The sequence below is a fragment of the Schistocerca serialis genome, chromosome 3 (genome assembly GCF_023864345.2).
Source record: "Schistocerca serialis cubense isolate TAMUIC-IGC-003099 chromosome 3, iqSchSeri2.2, whole genome shotgun sequence".
Lineage (NCBI taxonomy): Eukaryota > Metazoa > Arthropoda > Insecta > Orthoptera > Acrididae > Schistocerca > Schistocerca serialis.
In genome coordinates, this window is record NC_064640.1 from 196,694,532 (window position 1) to 196,715,783 (window position 21,252).

The following is a 21,252-nucleotide window of genomic DNA, read 5'->3' on the forward strand; positions in this document are numbered from 1 at the left end:
GGATTTCTGCCTCTGAGAGACCATTTAGCACCCTAGTGTAAATAATATGACAGGAAGAATTCAGCATTTGATAGGCCTCGACACGATCAGGATAGCCAAGGAGGAGTGAACCTGCAAGCAGTTTTTGTGCTTGAGACTCAGAAGTAGTCTCCACAAGCAAAGTGCCATTGCGTGGATGACAGCAGGATTTCACAACGTCGGCAACTGCATCAGTGCCCTTCTGAAAAATAAATAGATTTACCGTAGCAAAGAACTGACCGTCCACGAGGAACTGTGGTACAACTGGGTGGGTCTTTGAATCGTTAGCCCCATTTCATTTATGTTCAGTACACACTGACTGGGAAGAAGAAGACTGACTCATTGCGAGAAAATCCCCGTGATTGCCAGCATCTCCAACGGCACGCTCCTTCCATCTGTCCCCTCCCCCTTCTCAGAAGATGGCACACCTGCCTTGGGTGACTTCACACCTAAGGTTACACCCCCCAAAAACATGACAGAGGGACCTATTGGAAATTTGGGAAGGTAGCAGCTGAGGCAATCACCCTTCCCTGGGCCTGGCCTGTATCAGGGGTACGTGCGAATCCTACCTATCAACCTGGGGTTGGGAATTGCTCATTACCCAGCCACCTGTTACGCATCAGACATGAGGGCTGGCCTTCAGGAGTGCACAGCGAGGAAGAGGAACCTCAAATGCCGAAGCAGAGAAAGATAAGGGCAATGAAGAAAGAAAAAAAAGGAATGAAAAACAGTGGAGACTGTTCTGATCTTGGCTACTGAAAATGCAGAACGCCTTTCCAAAAATATTCCAGACATGTTCCCCAAGGGAGGGGAAGGGAGTACCAAGAGAACAGACATGCAGCACGGACGGGAGAAGATGGTGCAAAGGCTGGGACCCCATAGTAGCCAAGCACAAACCCACCAAAGAGCGGTGAGCCCTCTGGAGTGTATCCATCTTTGGCATGGGTAACAGCAGCGACATGTCATGGCATGGCAGCAGCGATGCCTTGGTAGGTTGCTGGACGGAGTTGGCACCACTCTGCACACGCAAGTCACGTAATTCCCTAAATTACAGGGAGGGGAATGGGGGGGGGGGGGGGGGGCAGTGGTAGAGAGCTCTGACGTTACATTCAATCACATCCCAGATGTGTTCGATGGGGTTCAGATCTGACAAGTTGTGGGGCCAGCACATCACATGGAACTCACCACTGTATTTCTTGAACCATTCCATCACACTTCTGGCATTGCGACATGGACCATTATCTTACTGAAAAATGCCACTGCCATCAGGAAACATGATAGTCACGAAGGGCGTATGCGGTCTGTAACCAGTGTGCGATACTTCTTGGCCGTCATGGTGCCTTGCACAAGCTCCACTGGATCCATGGATTCCCACCTGAATGTTCCCCTGAGCATAATGGAGCCACCACCAGCTTGTCTCCAGGTGTTAAGGAGCTGCTCCCCTGGACATGATGAAGGTATCACGATTCATCAGATCCTGTGCCCCAACGTCCAGTGCCAATGGTCGCACGCCCATTTCAGTTGTAGTTGCCAATGTTGTGGTAATAACATTGGCACATGCTTGGGTCATCAACTGTGGACGCCCATCGTTAGGAGTTTTCGGTGCTCTGTGTGTTGAGACACACTTTTACTCTGCTCAGCATTGCAGACTGATGTTAGTTCCAGAACAGTTCGCCACCTGTCCTGTTTTACCAGTGTGCCCAGCCTACAACATCTGACAGGAGGGGTGGCCACCCAACCCTGCAACATCTGGACATGGTTTCACAACATGTTGAAGACAGACACCACGGCACTCCTAGAAGACCCGACAAGTCATGCAGTTTCTGAAATGCTCATACCGAGCCTCCGGACCATGACAATCTGCCCTCTGCCAAACTTAGACCATCTGTCTTCCTAATTTTGCACATGACCACCACACTCACTAACTACCTAAATCAATTGCACACATACCAAAAATTTACTCAAGGGCATGATGAAGGTATTAGACGGGAAGTAAGTGCACAAAATGTAACCTGTAACATTTTGAACTGGAACATGTTACTTTAATTGTTTCACTAAAAAGAAATTTGTGCTGAATCATTTCATTAAGAGGATGCAAAGCTGTGATAATGTATAAAGTGAACTAACAATTTAAAAATAATTTTGTAAATATTACATAGTGAAATATTGAATGTGAATAAAATAAAATTGTTCTTTGTTACACAAGGGAATGTAAAGCTATTTCCCTTTTTCCACTTCTCACATCAATTTTCACTGGTTTTGGTTTAAAACATCTAGCTGTAACAGCACAGTCAGTCTCTGTAGCTCTTTGTTTGATAAATTTTTGGTTTCCCCCATCTCCATGGTCACTGTTATCTTGTAGCCAAAACATGTGAAAAAGCAGCTATTGTCACTTCAGGACCCACTCTATATCAGGAGGGTCTTCAATTGCAGTTGGCAGCACTTGCAAAAATGACTACACATTGAAGTACCTAGCAACTACCCTCTGGAGAAAGCAAATGATCTTGATGCCCCTACTACAAAAGCTCCTAAGACTAAAAATTAAAAACCACCAGTAAATGTAATACGTCTCATGACTGTTTTTAAGTGAGTATATCTAGCAAGCATGGTTATCCAGTAATTTGGGAAGGATCTGTCCAATTTTACGCACACTCCACTGTACTCGGTTTACCAAACGATAAACCACTTACCTAACACTGTTTCATTTTTGCACAATAAAAATAATATATATTTTCCTATCTTCTTTAAATACATCTTTACACTTTAGTTGTGCCTTCACATTACACATTTTTTTGTTTTTAAATATTTAAACACCTGTAATGTGTTTTTCTGAACTCTGCATGTATCCTTGCTTAATTTGTTTCCTCTTCCTCTTATGGCAATGGGCACCTGAAACTTGCTAATGATAGCTGAATAATCTTATTTTACTAACACACACACACACACATTCTTACTCTTCCATTTAGTGAACACAACATACACTTTGCCTACACAAACGTAATTTTAACACTCTTCACCTTTGGCAGACAAATGTAAACATGAGAACAAAAGATTCGATTTTAACCTCCTTGCTGAGAACTTACTCAAGGAGGGGTGGCAGTGAGAAAGTACCATCTCATCAGAAAATACGCTTCAAAGTTTTTACTCATACAAAAATTAAAGCTCTTATGGCCAGCATTCTCATTAACTAAAACTTCTGGGTAAGAGGTCGTGGTTGAGCAATAGAAATTCTTCCTCCTGATGTTTCATTGTCAACTGAGGGCAACATCATCTGAGGTGAGTCAACAACTGGCCACTGGGACTTTGAGGTCCCATTTATGTAGAGCACACAGAGTGCGGCACCACTCCTCACATGCTTTCGACAATGAAACTCTTTCTGATTAACATCATCACTGTTGATCACGCGTACAAAATCAACCACCATATATTACATAACTTTAAGCATTCTTTTCTGCTAAAATTACTGTGGTATTTATAAATGTCTGTGGCTTTTCTGTACATACTTGCATAATAATGCCATGTCCTAGCTAGCATGCTTGTCTCCCTAAACTTTATTTCATGATCACCATCTTCTAAAACATGTTCCACTACAGCCAAGGAACTGACTAGGAGACACCGACAAATCAGCTGGATGATGACTGGTCTGGCCTTTCTGTGCTGGCACTGCGAACGGTTGAAAGCAAGGGGAAACTACAGTCCTAACTTTTCCTGAGGGCATGCAGCTCTACTGTATGGTTAAATGGTGACCGCAGATTATTGGTTATGAAGTGCAGATTAAAACTGAAGAAGCTGCAAAAAAGCAGGAATTTAAGGACATGGGACCTGGATAAACTGAAAGAACCAGAGGTAGTGGAGTGTTTCAGGGAGCGACTGACAAGAACACAGGGGAAGGAGTGCAGTAGAAGAACAATAGGTAACTTAGAGATCAAATAGTGAAGGCAGCAGAGGGTCAAGTAGGTAAAAAGTCAAGGGCTAGGGGAAATCCTCAGGTAACACACGTGATTGAATTTAATCGATGAAAGGAGAAAATATAAACATGCAATGAATGAAGCAGGAGAAGAGCAATACAAACTTCTAAAAAATGGGATTGACAGGAAGAGCAAAATGGCTTAGCAGGAATGGCTGGAGAACAAATGTAAGGATGTAGAAGCATATACTGCCTACAGGAAAATTGAAGAGACCTTCGGAGATAAAAGACCACCTGTAGGAATATGAAGAGCTCAGATAGAAAACCAGTCCTAAGCAGAAAGGAGGAAGTAGTGTATAGAGGGTGTATACAAGGCAGATTTACTTGAGGCCAATATTACAGAATTGGAAGAGGATGAAGACGAGGAGAGATACGATACTGCATGAAGAATTTGACAGAGCACTGAAAGACTTATGTTTAAACAATGCCTCAGGAGTAGACAACATTTCGTTAGAGCAACTGAAAGCCTGGGGAGAGCCAGCTGTGACCAAAGTTTTCGATGTGGTGAGCAAGATGTAAGAGACAGGTGAAATACCCTCACACTTCAAGAAGAATATAACTATTCCAGTTCCAAAAAAAGCACGTGCTGACAGGTGTGAAAAATCACCAAATTATCAGTTTAATAAGTTTAAAACACTAACACAAATCCCTTACAGAAGTAGGATGGGAAAACTGGTAGAAGCCAACCTCTGGGAAGATCAGTTTGGATTCCAAAGAAACGTAGGAATATGCGAGGCAATACTGACCCTACAACTCCTCATCAAGAATAGGTTAAGGAAAGGCAAACCTACATTTCTAGCATTTGTAGAGTTAGAGAAAATAATGGTTCAAATGGCTCTAAGCACTATGGGACTTAACATCTGAGGTCATCGGTCCCCTAAACTCACAACTACTTAAACCTAACTAACCTAAGGACATCACACACATCCATGCCCGAGGCAGGATTCGAACCTGCGACCGCAGCAGCATTGTGGATCGGGGCTGAGTGCCTAGAACAGCTAGGCCACAGCAGCTGGCTAGTTATTTAGGTCCAAGGAGAAGCAGTAAGAACTCTGAGGTTTGCCAATGACATGTATTTTATTAGAGAAAGCAGAGCACTCTGAAGATCAGTCGAATGGAATGGACAGTGTCTTGAAGAGAGTATACAGGGTGTTACAAAAAGGTACGGCCAAACTTTCAGGAAACATTCCTCACACACAAAGAAAGAAAATATGTTATGTGGACATGTGCCCGGAAACGCTTACTTTCCATGTTAGAGCTCATTTTATTACTTCTCTTCAAATCACTTTAATCATGGAATGGAAACACACAGCAACAGAACGTACCAGTGTGACTTCAAACACTTTGTTACAGGAAATGTTCAAAATGTCCTCCGTTAGCGACGATACATGCATCCACCCTCCGTCGCATGGAATCCCTGATGCGCTGATGCAGCCCTGGAGAATGGCGTATTGTACCACAGCCGTCCACAATACAAGCACGAAGAGTCTCTACATTTGGTACCGGGGTTGTGTGAAAGTCAAGAGGGTTGAGGTCAGGAGAGCGTGGAGGTCATGGAATTGGTCCGCCTCTATCAATCCATCGGTCACCGAATCTGTTGTTGAGATGCGACCGAACACTTCGACTGAAATGTGCAGGAGCTCCATCATGCATGAACCACATGTTGTGTCGTATTTGTAAAGGCACATGCTCTAGCAGCACAGGTAGAGTATCCCGTATGAAATAATGATAATGTGCTCCATTGAGCGTAGGTGGAAGAACATGGGGCCTAATCAAGACATCACCAACAATGCCTGCCCAAACGTTCTTTCACAGAAAATCTGTGTTGATGACGTGATTGCGCAATTGCGTGCGGATTCTCGCCAGCCCACCCAACTGGCGGTGAATCGACGATGTACAGTACATACTGACGAAACTAAAATGATCTCTAACACGGAAATTAAGCATTTCCGGACACATGTCCACATAACTCTTTTCTTTATTTGTGTGTGAGGAATGTTTCCTGAAAGTTTGGCCGTACCTATTTGTAACATCCTGTATAAGATGAACATTAACAAAAGCAAAACAAGGATAATGGAATGTTGTCTAGTTAAATCAGGTGATGCTGAGGGAATTAGATTAGGCAATGAGACACTTAAAAGTGTAAACGAGTTTTGCAATTTGGGAATCAAAATAACTGATGATGGTCAAACAAGGGAGGATAAAAAAAATTTAGACCAACAATGGCAAGAAAAGCATTTCTGAAGAGAAATTTGTTAACATCAAGTACAAATTCAAGCGTCAGGAAGTCCTTTCTGAAAGTATTTGTATGGAAGGGAAACAAGGAAAATAAACAGTTTAGACAAGGAGAGGAATAGAAGACTTTGAATTGTGGTCTACAGAAGAATGTTTGAGATTAAATGGTAGACTACTTAACTAATGAGGAGATACTGAACAGAACTGGGGAGAAGAGAAATTTGTGGTACAACCTGACTAGAAGAACCGATTGGTTGGTAAGACACGTTCCGTGCCATCAAGGGATCACCAATTTAGTAGTGGAGGGTAGCATGGGGTGTAAAAACTGCAGAGTGAGACCAAGATATGAATACAGTAAGTAGATTAAGGAGGATGTAGGTTGCAGTAGTTACTAGGAGATGAAGAGGCTTGCACAGGATGGAGTACCCTGGAGTACTACATCAAACAAGTCTGGACTCAAGATGAGAACAACAAGCCAGACTACTTTGTCAACGAGTATCTGCAATGAACAGCTCAACATCTTTCATATACCGTAATAACAAAATTGCACTCGAAAATGCACGAGAAAAGCAAATTAGGTATCTGAACAGGGTGATGCCACTGGTGCATTTGAGATTCCCAAACAGCCCACTTTGCTCAATGGTTGTCCGGCAAATACAACTATAATCAAAGCTTTTACTTTTACAAGTTTCATATTATCACTAAGCATATTTTAATAAAAATCAGCATAATTCAGTGGTCCCCAGTAGAATAGCTTACAAAATTCAGTAAAAAATTAGAGCTGCCTTCCATATTGTAACTTTTAAGTATATGTTGGTAATGCCTGTTGCAAGTAGTCATTGAAAGCTGTGATAGTAGAACACCCAATAAAGTAATGAATATTTTAGTTTCCATGGCACGAAAAATATTAAGCATTTAATGTAACCGTAATCTTACACTATGTGCCAGAGAGCAATCAAACAATGCTCTAAGAAAAACATTAGTTTGCAGGGGTAAATACACATGCATATATATAATGCAATTCAATACCGAGTTTCCATTTTCTGTCTTTGCCATTATCTTTGTGTTTGTTATCAATATACCAATATGTACTGCACGATTCTGGATGCAACTAAACAGAAAATGAAACTATCAGTTTCCACACTAACTGACTTCCAGCTAAGCTACAGACCTGTGTCATCAGGATCTAGAGTGAGTATTCACATTTGTTGACTTCATCAATTTGTGACCAAACTGAACTTTCCACCCAACCCAGACCTCTGGCTACTGTATGGATCAGTCTGCCACTACAAACTAGACATACGCCTTTGAGATGAAACAATTAATGTATTACAATATGTTAGCACAGATAGTGTGTAAGTGCCCTGTATCAGCAACAGAAATGCTGGTAAGCAGCAAAAGAAGAAAGTGAAGTCTACACAATTTCAGGAATTTGTGTAATTTTCTCACCACAACCAAGAGCTGTATTTCAGAAAAATCAGTAATATGTTTCAATATAAACAGTCATTTACACAGTATATATTAAAGTCAATATGCAGCGAACACAGAATATCATTGGCTGCCTTCAACTTGACACAGAGAAGCACTGCCAACATCTATCTGCACACATAATGAACAAGTGCAGAGTAAGATGGTCCTTTGTGAAGTTTAGCCAACAATTCAGACATTCCACTCTCCAACAAGGATTCCAGAATACAACAACTTTCACACCACCATAATCTTCTTCAAAAGCACAAGGCAGTAACGCTTATCAGATTATGGCCCAAAATGTGAAGACAATTTATCCTAATATCACAATATGTCATTAACAATAATGCTAATGCAGTAATTGATATTAGAGCACTCAGCATCTTTAACGAAAGTTTCTCTTACGAGTCAGGGATCAGCAGAACAATCTTTAGGGTATAACTTCTAAGCACAGAATTTCCTTAGCTGCTTTGAACTGATAGCCAGAAAGCTGCTTCAAGTACTTACCACTAGTGGGTATTGCTCATCTTTATCATATTGGGGCCATATACCAAACAGCCCAGCTTTTCTAGCAAATACAGTAATCCTGCAACTAACTTACATGTAGAAGTGTATGTACTCACACTGAGCACCCAGAAGCTCTACTTCCACAAGTATTCATTGGATTGCAGTTTTGTGCATCTCATTAAACAATTTTTCCACACCCTGATAAAAACACGTCAGTAGTACCATTGGTGGGCTGGCATTATTTGCATGTACCCCATGTAGCTAGCATTATTTCACTATTGTATGAACCATACTGAGTTATTTATAAAATCATTCTATTAGTAGTGGCATTAATTCCGGACATTTTTCTGAAATGTTCGTTTTAACATCTTAAAATTTACGTAATTTGTGGCACACTAAATTAATGAATAATGTTTCTATTTTTTGCTTACAATACTTATCCTAAGTAGTTATTTTTTATAGGAAACAGGCTCTCTTTGTTAGTTGGTTGGTCAATTTGGAGGAAGAGACCAAACAGTGAGGGCATCGGTCCCATCAGAGTAGGTAAAGATGGGGAAGGAAGTTGGCTGTGTCCTTCCAAACGAACCATTCTGGCATCTCACGAAACCCTAAGCCTGGATAAGGATTTGAGCCGCCATTCTCTTGAATGCGAGTCCAATGTGCTCATCACTGCACCACCTCACTTGATGTATTTTTGAAACTTTCTGCCAGATTAAAACCATGTACTGGGCCAAGACTAACTCTGGTCTGCAGGAGAGCTTCTGGTACTGGTGGAATTGAAATTGAGGATGGGTCGTGAGTCGTGCTTGGGTAGTTCAGATGGCAGAGAACTGTCCATGAAAGGCAAAGGTCCTGAGTTCAAGTCTCAGCGCAGCACATGGTTTCACTCTGCCATGAAGTTTCATATCAGCGCACACTCCACTGCAGAGTGAAAATTTCATTCAATATATTTTTATTAACAATGAATACACTTAACTGTAATTTAAAAACTTTATTTTACACATTTGTGCAGCTGAACTCTTCAAAAACTCTGATAAAGGTTGCACACTTGCATACGTGAGCTTTAGCACAAAGCTGCCACAAATCAGTTTCGCTGTAATGATACAAGAAGGGATAGTGGCTGTCCTCACCCATTAGCGTGTCCAGCACTTTGTGGAACGCAAGGCAGAGGCTCACAAAGTTAAACAGGCCGGTATGGGGAGAAACTGGGGAGTTCAAAGTCAGGTTTGCTCCCTAGCACAAAGCACAGCCCTTGGTGCAAATACAGAGGAGTAGGAAGAAGAGTATTTGTGCGAGGAAATGTGGTTGAGAGTAGTGATGACTGAAAAAAGTTTACCCTTTGCGTTAAAGAGTGAAAAGTAGTATATTGTACATCTCAGGGTTTGTTTTATTTTGTTTTGCTTGAGGGCACAAAAACAACTGGGGTCATATGCACCCAAGTCAAAACTATAGAACACAAAGACAAAGAGAAGTTAAAAAACAACTATATGACAGCGGCAACTGACATAATAGGAGACAGCTAAAAACAGGCATGTGGAAAAACAGCTAAAAAATACACCATATAGAAACAGAGGTCCAAAACTAAAAATTAAACGGCCATCGCCATTGGCTTTGGTGGATAAAAAGTAAGATGCGGTCAACAGCCCGTGCATCATTTGCTAAAACGGGTGCTAACTCAGAAGGCAAACCCAAACGGGAACTTAAAAGGTTGAAAAATGGACATTCCATCAGGAAGTGTCAGGCAGTTAAAACTTGGACGCAATGTCAACAAATTGGTGGGGTAGCACCACTTAGCAAATTATGATGGCTAAAAAGCCAGTGCCCAATATGAAGCTGAATTAAAATAACCTCTTCCTGGCAGGTGGGCCGACAGGAGGTCCCGCAAGTCACTGGGAGAGGCTTAATAAGCCAGAGCTTATTCTGGTGAAGGAAGGACCATTGGCAATGCCAAAGGGACACCACCTCCTGACAGACGGCAACACAGACATTGGAGGGAACATAGGTAATCACGGGCTGAGGTACTAGGACAGCAGCTTTGGCAGCAGCGTCAGCAGGCTTATTTCCTGGCAGACCGACATGAGCAAGAGCCCACAGAAACATCACACTGTCTCTACCCATAGTGAGCAGTTGACAGTTTTCGTGGACCCCTGCACTGAGGGATGTGTGGTGTACAGTGCACAGAGACTTTGAAGGGTGCTGAGTGAGTCTGAACAGAGGACACAATTGAAAAGGCTATGTCACCGGACACTTTTCCATGGCCTGATACAGGGTGAAGAGCTCAGCTGTAAATACCGAGGAGCGTGCCGGAAGCCCATATCGAAAGTCATGGGTCCCAATGACAAAGGCACACACGACCTCACAGTCAGTCCGAGAGCCCTCAGTGTATACTAAGGTATTATCGCGAAGTTCCATGTGAAAGTCGTGAAACTGAAGGCGGTAGGCTGAGGCTGGAGTAGTGTCCTTGGTAAGTGAATGAAGGCCAAGGTTAACATGGGCCGCTTCACGAAGCCAAGGCGGTGAAGGGTTCACCCACACCAGGAAAGGTGCAGGTAGCGTGTAGTTAAGCTGCCATAACTGGCGAAAGCAGACTCCAGGAGGTAACATAAGAAGGACAAGCCCCATACTGACACAATGGTCCATACTGTTGTGACTGCATAAGAGGGATGGGCATGCAGACACAAACAAAGCACCCATAGTCAAGCTTCCAACTGACAAGGGACTGGTACAAACGGAGGAGGCTGGTTCCATCGGCACCCCAAGAAGTACCATTGATGACACATAGGATATTGAAGAACTGCGTACAGCAGGCTGCCACGTAAGATACACGGGAGGACCAAAAGAGTTCCCTATCGAGCAAGAACCCAATGAATTTCACAGTTTCAACAAACAGAAGGGCAACACGCCCAAAATGTAAAGGTGGTAGGAGAAACCACTTGCATCACGAGAAATTAATACAGATGGTTTTGTCAGTGAAAAAGTGAAAGCCATTGTCGATGCTCTAGGAGTAAAGATGATCGAGACACCACTGCAGATGCCGCTCAGTGAGACTGGTCCATGGAGAACTGCAATAGGTGGCAAAATCAACAAAAAGGGAGCTGGAGATGCCCACTGAGAGACAGGCCATGGTAGGGTTAATGGCGATAGCAAAGAGGACGACACTCAGGATGGAAACCTGAGGCGCACCTATTTCCTGGATAAATGTGTCCAGCAAGGCAGAACCCACACGCACCATGAAAACTATCTTTTAAAAATGCCTGAAGGAAACAGGACAGGCAGCCACAGAAGCCTCACGTGTAAGGAATATAGAGGATATCACTTCTCCGGCAGGTGCCATATGCCTTCTCCAAATCGAAAAACACTGCCACAATCTGAGATTTCCACAGAAACCATTCATGACATGGGCAGACAAAGTAACGAGATGGTCAACCGCAAAACGCCACGGTCAAAATCCACACTGTGCATTAATCAGTAAACTTTGAGACTCGAGCCACCACATCAGCAAGGCATGAATCATGTTTCATCACTTTGCAAATGCAGCTGGTAAGAAAGATGGGGCAGTAGCTAGAAGGAAGGTTTATGTCCTTACTGGGTTTAGGTGTGGGTATGACGGTGGCTTCATGCCAACATCCAGGAAATGTGCAATCTGCTCAGATGCAAGAGAAAGGTGCTGCAACATTTGAATGCAGATGGCGTCTGACCCTGGGGCAGAGGATTGGGATTAACTGAAAGCATGATCGAGATCCCTAATAGTAAAGGCGGCATTGTAGCACTCGCGATTCCGAGAAGAGGAGGGTATCGTCCAAGCCTCCTACACTCGTTTCCGATGGAGGAAGGCAGGGTGATAGTGGGAAGAGCCCAGAATTGCCACAAAATGGCAGCCCAGGGTGTGTGAGATAGCAATAGGGTCCATGATAACATCGGCTGCTACTGTGAGGCCGGAACTGGGGGAATGGATCTTGGTCCCAGAGAGCTGTTGGAGATTCACCCACATGACAGAGGAAGGGGTGGAACTATTAAAAGATCTAGTGAATGAAATCCAGCTAGCTCTTCTACTATCCCAAAGAACACAACTACACTTGCACGCATCTGTTTATAATGAATGCAGTTTGCTATCGTAGGACGATGGTTAAAAATGCGGAGAGCATGTCACTATGTGTGAATTGCTTCGTGGTATGTCTCAATCAACCAAGGGACAGGGACACAACATGGTAAAGAAGTGCGAGGAATGGAATGTTCTGCAGTAGTAAGGATAACATTGGTGACATAATCCACTTGGTCCTCACAACTGGGGAAATCTTTTTCTTTGAAGGTCGCCAAGGAGGAGTAAAGCTGCCAGTCAGCCTTAGTAAGCTGTCATTTTGGTGTGCACGCAGATTGGATAGGAGTCCGCACAGAGAGAGCACATGGGAAATGGTCGCTCAAGTAGGTGTCAGAAAGAACGGACCACTCAAGACAATAGGTAAGCTGGGCAGTGCAGAAGGATAAGTCCAAATGGGAATTGGTGTGCGAGGAGTCAGAAAGGGAAGTGGGTGCTCCATTGTTAAAGCAGAAGAGGTTAAGTTGGATAAGGGATAAGGTCAGCCAAGAGGGCACCTCTCTGACAGGCCCTGGGAGAACCCCAAAGGGGATAATGCACATTAAAGTCACCGAGTAGCAAAAATGGGGGAGGTACCTGCCCAATAAGCTGAAGGAAGTCTGCCCTGGTGACCGAATGACAGAGGTACATAAATGGTACAGATGGAAAAAGTCAGGCGGGGAAGGAGAATGTGAACAGAAACAGCTTGAAGATGGGTAGTTAGGGAGATGGGTTGACTGAGTGTCGTCCTGTATGAGAAGCTTAACACCCCCATGAGATAGAATGCTGATCTCAGGGGGAATGTCAAAACGGATCAGTAAGTAATGTGAAAGCTTAAAGTGGTCATGAGGGTGCAAGTTCGTATCCTGAAGGCAGAGTACAAGGGATCCTGCAATGCTAAAAGCAGCCGTAAATCCTCTTTGTGGGACCAAAGGCCCCAAACGTTCCATTGGATGACAGTCATGAGGAGGAAGAAATGTAAGGGTGTCAACTCAGCGGCAGCCAAGTGACAGCCGATGGAGAGTCGCTACTACAGGGTACAGAAGCTGGAGGATTCTGCTCCATGGGGTCCACAGAAACATTGGCATACGTGTGCGGACGGTCTGTGGAGTCCGACACTGAAAAACGGTTGGTTGTGAGACCCAGCGATACAGAGACCGGCCAGACTAGGGTACCACGTTGTGACACTGTCTAAGGACATACGAGCTGGTGAAGGTGAAGATCGTTTGCCTTTGGTTGACTCTTTGAGCCCTTCTAGTTAGAGGAACACTTGGGTGATGTTCGGCTGGAGGGATGGAGGAAGTCTTCACGGGAGTACTCCTGTCCTTTCCAGACTACCAGTCATGTGGCTGGTGGCCTTTCCCCTTGAGGTGAAAGTTTGATGGCTTGTTGTACAGCTGGACGAGGGGGGGGGGGGGGGGGGGGGATGGCAATTTCACAACCTCAAATCCGAATTGGAGGTTGCACTAAGGAGGAATCAATCTTTTTCATTACACGATGGATGACAGTGACACCCTGATCAGAGAGGTAATATTGGATTTCAGCATCAGTTGGACCGTCGAGTAGCCTGGTCTATATTACAACACGGGAAGAATTCAAAGTTCTATGGGCCTCGACATGAACAGAGTAACTGTGGAGAAACGAGGCAGCAAGCAGTTGTTGTGCTTGAGAATCTGAAGCGGTCTCCAAAAGCAAAGTGCCATTCTGTAAACGAGAGTAGGACTTCACAAGACCAGCAATTGCAGCAACACCTTTCTGAATAATGAACAGATTTACCGTGGCAAAGTACTGACCGTCTTCAGTATGTGAGGCCTCAAGGAACCGTAAGTGCAGTGGGAAGGGTCTGTCTATCATTAGCCTCATTACGTTTATGTTTAGTAGATGTTGAGTGGGAGGATGACTGACTCATCATGAGGAAATCGCCATGATTGCTAGTGTCTCCAATGGTGCGCTCCTTCCAACTGGGGGCCCCCTTCACAAGGGGGCGCACCCGCCTTAGGTGATTGTTCACACCTCAGGTCACACCTCTCTGACACCTAACAGAGGAACCAATTGCCAATTTGGGAAGGTTGCAGCTCCGGCAATCACCCCTCCCTGGGGCTGGCCTGTATCAGAGGGGAACGCACGAACGCTACCTGTCAACCAGGGCCTGGGAATTACGCGTTACCTAGTCACCTGTTACATGGCAGACATGTGGGCTAGTCTTCAGGAGCACACAAGGAGAAAGAAGAAAAAAGAGGAACCTCAAACGCCGAAGCGGAGGAACAAGAGGAGGGGGTAATGAAGGAAGGAAATGGTAGCGAAAAACAAAGATGAGACTGTTCTTATGTCAGCGACAGACAATGCAGAACATTCTCTAAAACATCCTAGACATGTTCTTCATGGGAGAGAAAAAGGCTAGCAAGAGGATAGACATGCAGCATGGAAGGGGAAAAATGCTGCAAAGGCTGGGGCCTTGTGGTAGCCAAGCACGAACCCGTCAAAGAGTTGCAAGCCCCTGCCATCAGACAAAAGTGTGTTTAATAAATACAAGATAAAACACAGAGATAATAATATAGAATTTACTAAAATAAAACTGATTGTGATTTTGTTCTTGGCAGTCAGTGTAGATTGCTGCACTCCAGCTTGTTTTAAGGTGAAAGCAATCAAAGCACCTTTCAGCAACACAGTGCGCCATATACAGCACTATAATTTATAAGAAATGATTAACTCTTGCAGTAATGTACTGAACTAATGTGGCAACAGTCCCAACATCAACCCAATTTATAACTTTTAATCCAAGTTGAAAATTTCAGAAACAAGAGGGCACTGCTGAGGGCCATTGTTGTTTCAAGGGTCCAAGTGATCAAATCAGATTATCTTCTACATTTCAAATACTCATATCCATACAGAATAGAGACAGTGATTAAATCTGAAGGATATCCCACAAAACATTTGATAAACACCGCAATTACTTCCACACCAAACAATTTTTATCATCCTAAAACATTAGGTTCTAAGTATTCTGTTCAATTCTTTTATTAAACAGCAGAGATGATGATTTTTTTTTTTGCTGAAAACTGTAATAAATTGTAATGCAATTCAATTAAAGTAACTCCCTGAATGGATTATTCAAAAATCTCTACAAAGTGTCCAGATTAATGCCGCATCTGTATAGTCTAGCAGAGCACTCATCTTTGAGTTAAATTTGGAAAAAAAAGACACAAAATGAACAGACAAAAGTTATTTTCTGCCGTACAATTTACCCTTTTCTTGGCTGGAAAATCTGTCATAAACAGGCCTCCTCCCCCCCCCCCCCTACAATCTGACTTACAAATGCAAAAACTGATTAATTTAGCAGCTTAAATTGTTTCTGAAAGAGATGTGAAGACTACACCTATACATTATACTTTTTGACAATACTTTGTCAGAAGTACAATACCACCAGAACAACATTTCTCACAAGAATATCATAACTTTGTTACTGCCATACAATCAGTAAGATACACATACGATTTGTTTAGCTTCAATGCTAGCACCCATCCCAATGCAAGAGAGATCCACAGGCTTGTTAACTGGACATTAATCATTCTTGTATAGACATAATCCAGATCACTTCAGGCAGTCTCTTATGTAAGAAGGAAACGTGCATTTTTTTGTTTTCTCCAAGAAAATTGCTGTCCCGAGACACAGGCTTCCAAAAATGACACTGCGAACACCATTTTTAAGATGCAAATTTCTGAAAAAAAATTTAAAATGTATTTCTGTAATAGTTCTAGATATTTTGTTAGAGTTTTTTTTTTATTTGAAAGAATTGCTTTACGATTCCAATGGTATCCTCTATTTGGACATATCTGTTAAAGTTCTTTTACTGTCACCTTTCGAATTTTTTTATAATTTACAGAAAAAAATTGTTTTTTCAAAAATTCCAATCCAGAAAATTTAGATTTTTGCTGTTGATTGGTACCATGTAGTACTATATTCTTTGTAAACTTTGTAAAGGAGAGCTTCCATTTTTATGTTGGACAAGTTTTACTTTCAAAAATCTTTTTTTTTTCTGAAGTTGTCTCTTACTAATTTCTTTGTTGCAATGTTGATTTCTATTATCTCTGTTACAGTTATTTCTTTTCACTTTCTTTGTTGTTGTTTCTCGTCAGTTTCTTTGTCGTGGTTGCTCATTGCAGGTTTCTGTATTGAGACCATCGAGTGAGTTCTGTGTTTTTGTGAGGAATCGACCGGCTGATCCATGCAATATATGTAACTCCCTGAATGGATTATTCAAAAATATTCACAAAGTGTCCAGATTAGTGCTGCATCCGTATAGTCAAGCACTAACTTGCTCTCATCTTTGAATTATATACCATTTGAAGACTCTGTTTCAAAGTGAAGATGTTTCCAGTGATGACTTATGTTCTAAATGTTTTGACATAATAACAACAATGATAGTATCTGAACAAGGTGAAGCCTTCCATGGTGTAGATGATGCAGATTTTGCATGAATAGAGGAAGAATTAAATACTCTGAATTAGTAAACTACAGAGAAACTGCGGTCAGTGAAGTCGAGTCATAAGCTCTATGCATCAAGAAAGCTATGGATGAATACACTACAGCAAAATGTATGACACTCATCAAAGTAGAAATTCCATCTTAGAAGAAAATGAATCGAAGCACTCTTGCAAGGATTTTATCACAAATAAAAATTCAGCTATTGAATATTGTGCATCCTAAAATGAAAATGTGTAAGTTTTAACTATTACTCCAGAGACATTTTCAAAGAAACCAATTTTGAGCCATGTTCCACCAGTATCAAAGTACATGGTAGACAAATCAAGAAATGTGAAGTCTAATAGGAGTCTTTGCATGATCAGATCCCTATTACAGTCATCCTGTAGAAGCAGCTCAAGTTCAAATAGTGCAGTCATTTTATGTGGAAGATTAATGGGACTGTTCTCACCAGAGTGCCAACAAAAAAAGGCACTATAACAGTTGAAGGTCAAAAAGTTGTGACAGTGAAGAGGTACACGACTTGCAGTATTAAAGAAGCTTCTGCAATTTATAAGAGCAACTATACACCTTCACATATTGGAAGATCAAAATTTTATGCACTACGACCTAAGTGGGTAGTTCCACACCCACCAAGAGAGGTCTGTCTATACATGTACTGCGTGAATTTTGAACTTTGTGTGGGGGAAATACGGAAGCGTCCGATCCCACCCATCTGCTTTGACCCATGACATCACAAATATGGCGGAAACAAAAACACACACTTTCCACAAGAAGCCTAATGACACTAACGGGACAAGCGCGGGAAATGGGGTGTTTTGGGTGGGGGGCAAACTAAATATAAACAAATTTGGACGCCTTGCATAGCTACAACGTGTAAGTGAAGACAGCCATGCATGAATACCCACCCACCTCCCCAGGGGTCGTAACCCCTGCAACCCATAGAAAATAAAGATGCTTCAGTAGCTGATTAGTGTTTTTTGTCTTTAAAAAAAAAAATCTCACGGGATAGAACAAACAGATCAGAAAGATAAATATAATAAACTAAAACAGAAATTCGAGGAAACAGATAATTTAAGTAAGTAATAAGTGTTTTTAAATTTAAAAAATAAATCTCACGAGAAAGAACGAACAGATCAGAAAAGTAAATAAAATAAGATAAAACAGAACTGGAGACAGCCACACTCAAACCAAACTCCGCGCCATCATGACGTCACACACGACAACACCCTTACGTCACGGGTCAAAGCCGACGCGTGGGATCGGACGCTTCTGTCGAACCTTGTGTGGTAGCTTTGAAGAACTTACTGGAGCACAATACATGTGACACCTTGGCTGGGCATGTGAAGTCATTAGTAGTCTGTGACAAGGCGAGAGACTTGTTTGTTTCAAGAATATGGTGACCCCTGGAAAGGGAGGACTGTCTTTAGACACTTGGCCTGGAGGACATAGCAGATAACTGCAGGAATTACATATATGACAAGGCAGAAAAACAAACTAATTAAGAAAACTGTTGTGTTTGACAGTTTCATTGATGAACTTGGTAAAAGGTCAACAAAAGCAGTAACACACCGGCATCTGAAGAAATTGCAACAACACTGCAGAAGTGAAAGGGTGTGTATAGGCTGAAGAACTATGTTTAGTGCTTCACTGTGATTTTGTTGAGAACTGGCCTAATTCTCCCACAAGAAGTACAAGGTTATCATTGGAGTAATGACCAGGTTTCAATGTTTACAGGAGTGATATTTTCAAAACAAGATCACAAGTGTTACAGTGACAAGTGATGGCACAGGATGTGACAGCACATGCTTTGTGAGCAATTCGAAAAATTCTTCAACTGCAAACAGGCTGAGAAGATCATTATTTCTGACGACTGGTCACAGGAAGGGGTTTTGTGATGGTGTAGGAGGCCTGCTGAAGCAGCATGCTACAAAACCATCTTTCAAGACCAAATACAGCTGTGATTCAGAATGCTGAGGATTTTAAGGAAGGCATCACTACATATCAAAGGAAGATACTGAAACAGTGGAACACATTTTTTGTTCATTGACGGGCTAATTTCAGGTCAACAGAAGCGTCCGATCCCATGCATCGGCTTTGACCCGTGACGTAAGGGTGTTGTGGTGAGTGACGTCATGACGGCGTGGAGTTTGGTTTGTGAGAAGTTCTATAAACTGAAACCTTTAAGTCTTTGGACTTTCCACCTGGATTATGGAACCATTTAAAATGCATGAAAAAATGCATCTCTTACTCATCTTTCAAAACTAAAATTATGTAAAATAAGGCTAGGTTTTGATTTTTACGAGTCTGTTATGTGATAATAAAACAGGTTTTATGTATAGCAACAATTTCAATTGTTTATAAATTCTGTTCAACCTAAAAGTCTAAGCTCTCCTTTTCAGGGAATGTAGAACTATGTCTTACTAATCAAGAGGGGAAAAAAATCAATACTTTATGGATTGAAACTTTTGAAAAATCCAATAAATTATATAAAAAAGTTGAGAATGCTGTAGTAAAAGAACTTTGACAAGTATGTTCAAATGGAGGATTTCTTTATAATCATAAAGCAATTATCTTTCAAATATAAACCCCAACAAAACATCTACAACTGCTCCATAGATACAGCACATCTAATTTTTTTCCAAAATTCGCATCTTCAATATGTTATGCGCAGTGTCATCTTTTGAGCACTGTATCTCTGAGCAGAAATTTACATGGGGAAAAAAAAGGTGTTCCTTAATTAGTCCATTTTAACATACGATACATAAAATAACATCTGAGACTATGAAGGTAAGATTTTTTTCCTAGCCTGCCTGAATTGATATAGGCTATGCTATGCTTATACGGAAACGAGAGATCTGTATTTACCACCTACAACTTAGTTTTACATAGAAGCCATGGAAAGTTCAATCTCAACAGCCAAATACCATAAACTTTGGAATATTATCGAGTTTTTACTGAATAAGGACAAACGTCTGCAAAATGTATTAACAAAAATTTTGGGAACATTACTAAACGCTTAACCTATACGCTATGGATGCAGATTTCAATGTCTATCGTTGAATGTCTACACTGTGACTGCACAAATCGTAACAGAAGCTGACAGACTGATCCGTAGCGCAGCCTGAGGTCTATGTTAGATTGGTAGGTGACAATCAGGATGAGGGTTGGCGAAGCCAACAAACGTGAACGCAGAAAATCTTGTAGCGGTAACAAATTAAGCAGTAGCGAAACTTAATGTTTACATCCGCAGCATATTAAAAAATGCAAGGAGGAAAAAAAAGGGGGAGGGGTCCCGTTACGTTTAACTTTTACCAAAAAGTATGCTAAGTATGCTGCTCAACACTTCGATTTGGAAAAAAAATAGTCCGAATCACTAGCCCACAGGCCGGCGTGACTAACCTTAACTCATGACACCGACAGTGCTGAAGTAACACTTACAGTGACACACTACATAACCAACAAAGAAACATGACAACACAATGTATTTTCAAATTCAGCCACATGACATACAAGAACCACCTTCCATGCAATACTGAGTTCAGGAAAACTCACTTTACTAATCTCATGATCCCATTGAATAACTTCAAGATATTGATTGCAAGGATCTCCATACGAACATCTCTCTTGCGTACTGCAGTTTGAGAACACATAATGCCAGAGATGCGGCTATGGCGCCAGTAGCGTGCAGTAGACCCATGGTGGTCGAAGATTACACACACATACAAATATATGTGGTGTGTGCATTTCTTGCACACTTTACACGTTCCATATCGTAACGGCTAACGTACCGTGCGACTGATCAATGGAACACGCAACCAACCAACTAACTCCCCGGTAAGCAGCCTGTTAAACTATATTCTTGAAATAGGGCGAGAAACGTGTTGTACGAACCCAGAATAACGCTTAACCGGAGAATAAACTCAGGATAACGTAACCGGCAACTTGTGGCCGGTTAGCGTGCTTATCCGGAAAAAGTTTTCAAAATGGCAGGAATAGTGACACATGCAGACAGCATTGTTTTTACCAGTCTGCCCAGCTTCCAACGTCCAACAACTGTAATAGAGGTAGCCACCCAAACACACAATGTCTGGACATTGTTTCAACTTGGTTTCGCCACTCACCACAGCCCTTCTGTAGAACGAGGAGCAGGAAATGTGCAGCACACTTCAACGGAGGAGAAAAACCCTAAGAATATACAAAATGTTACGAAGAAGAAGCTGCTACTGCTAGGCAGTAGCCTGGGATGAGGTGTAGGCCATCAGTTACAGGAAAGTTTAGGGGAAGTGTACCAGGCCACCAGTATCTTCAAGCCAAATGCAGGGCTAAGGCCGGTATTACACTATCAAATTTCTTTGTCAAAGATTTGATCAAAGATGTGATCCAATATTCCGTCCAATATATTTGACAAAGATCTTTGACGTAGCGCTAGAAGGGGTATTACACTGTCATAAAATTTTTCGTCAAAGTTCAAGATGGCTGACAACAACTTGTTATTAAC

General features: G+C 42.1%; 1 long non-coding RNA gene across 3 annotated transcripts in view; it reads right to left on the minus strand.

Moving 5' to 3' along the window:
- Nucleotides 1-21,040, minus strand: part of LOC126471564 (uncharacterized) — a 66,357-nt gene extending 45,317 nt beyond the window's left edge. Inside the window, exon 1 of one of the 3 annotated variants that reach the window (XR_007586339.1) lies at nt 20,876-21,040. This is a non-coding gene — a long non-coding RNA (uncharacterized LOC126471564). The other 2 variants (XR_007586340.1, XR_007586338.1) reach the window with 2 other exon arrangements.
- Between the last annotated feature and the right edge of the window lie 212 nt (nt 21,041-21,252).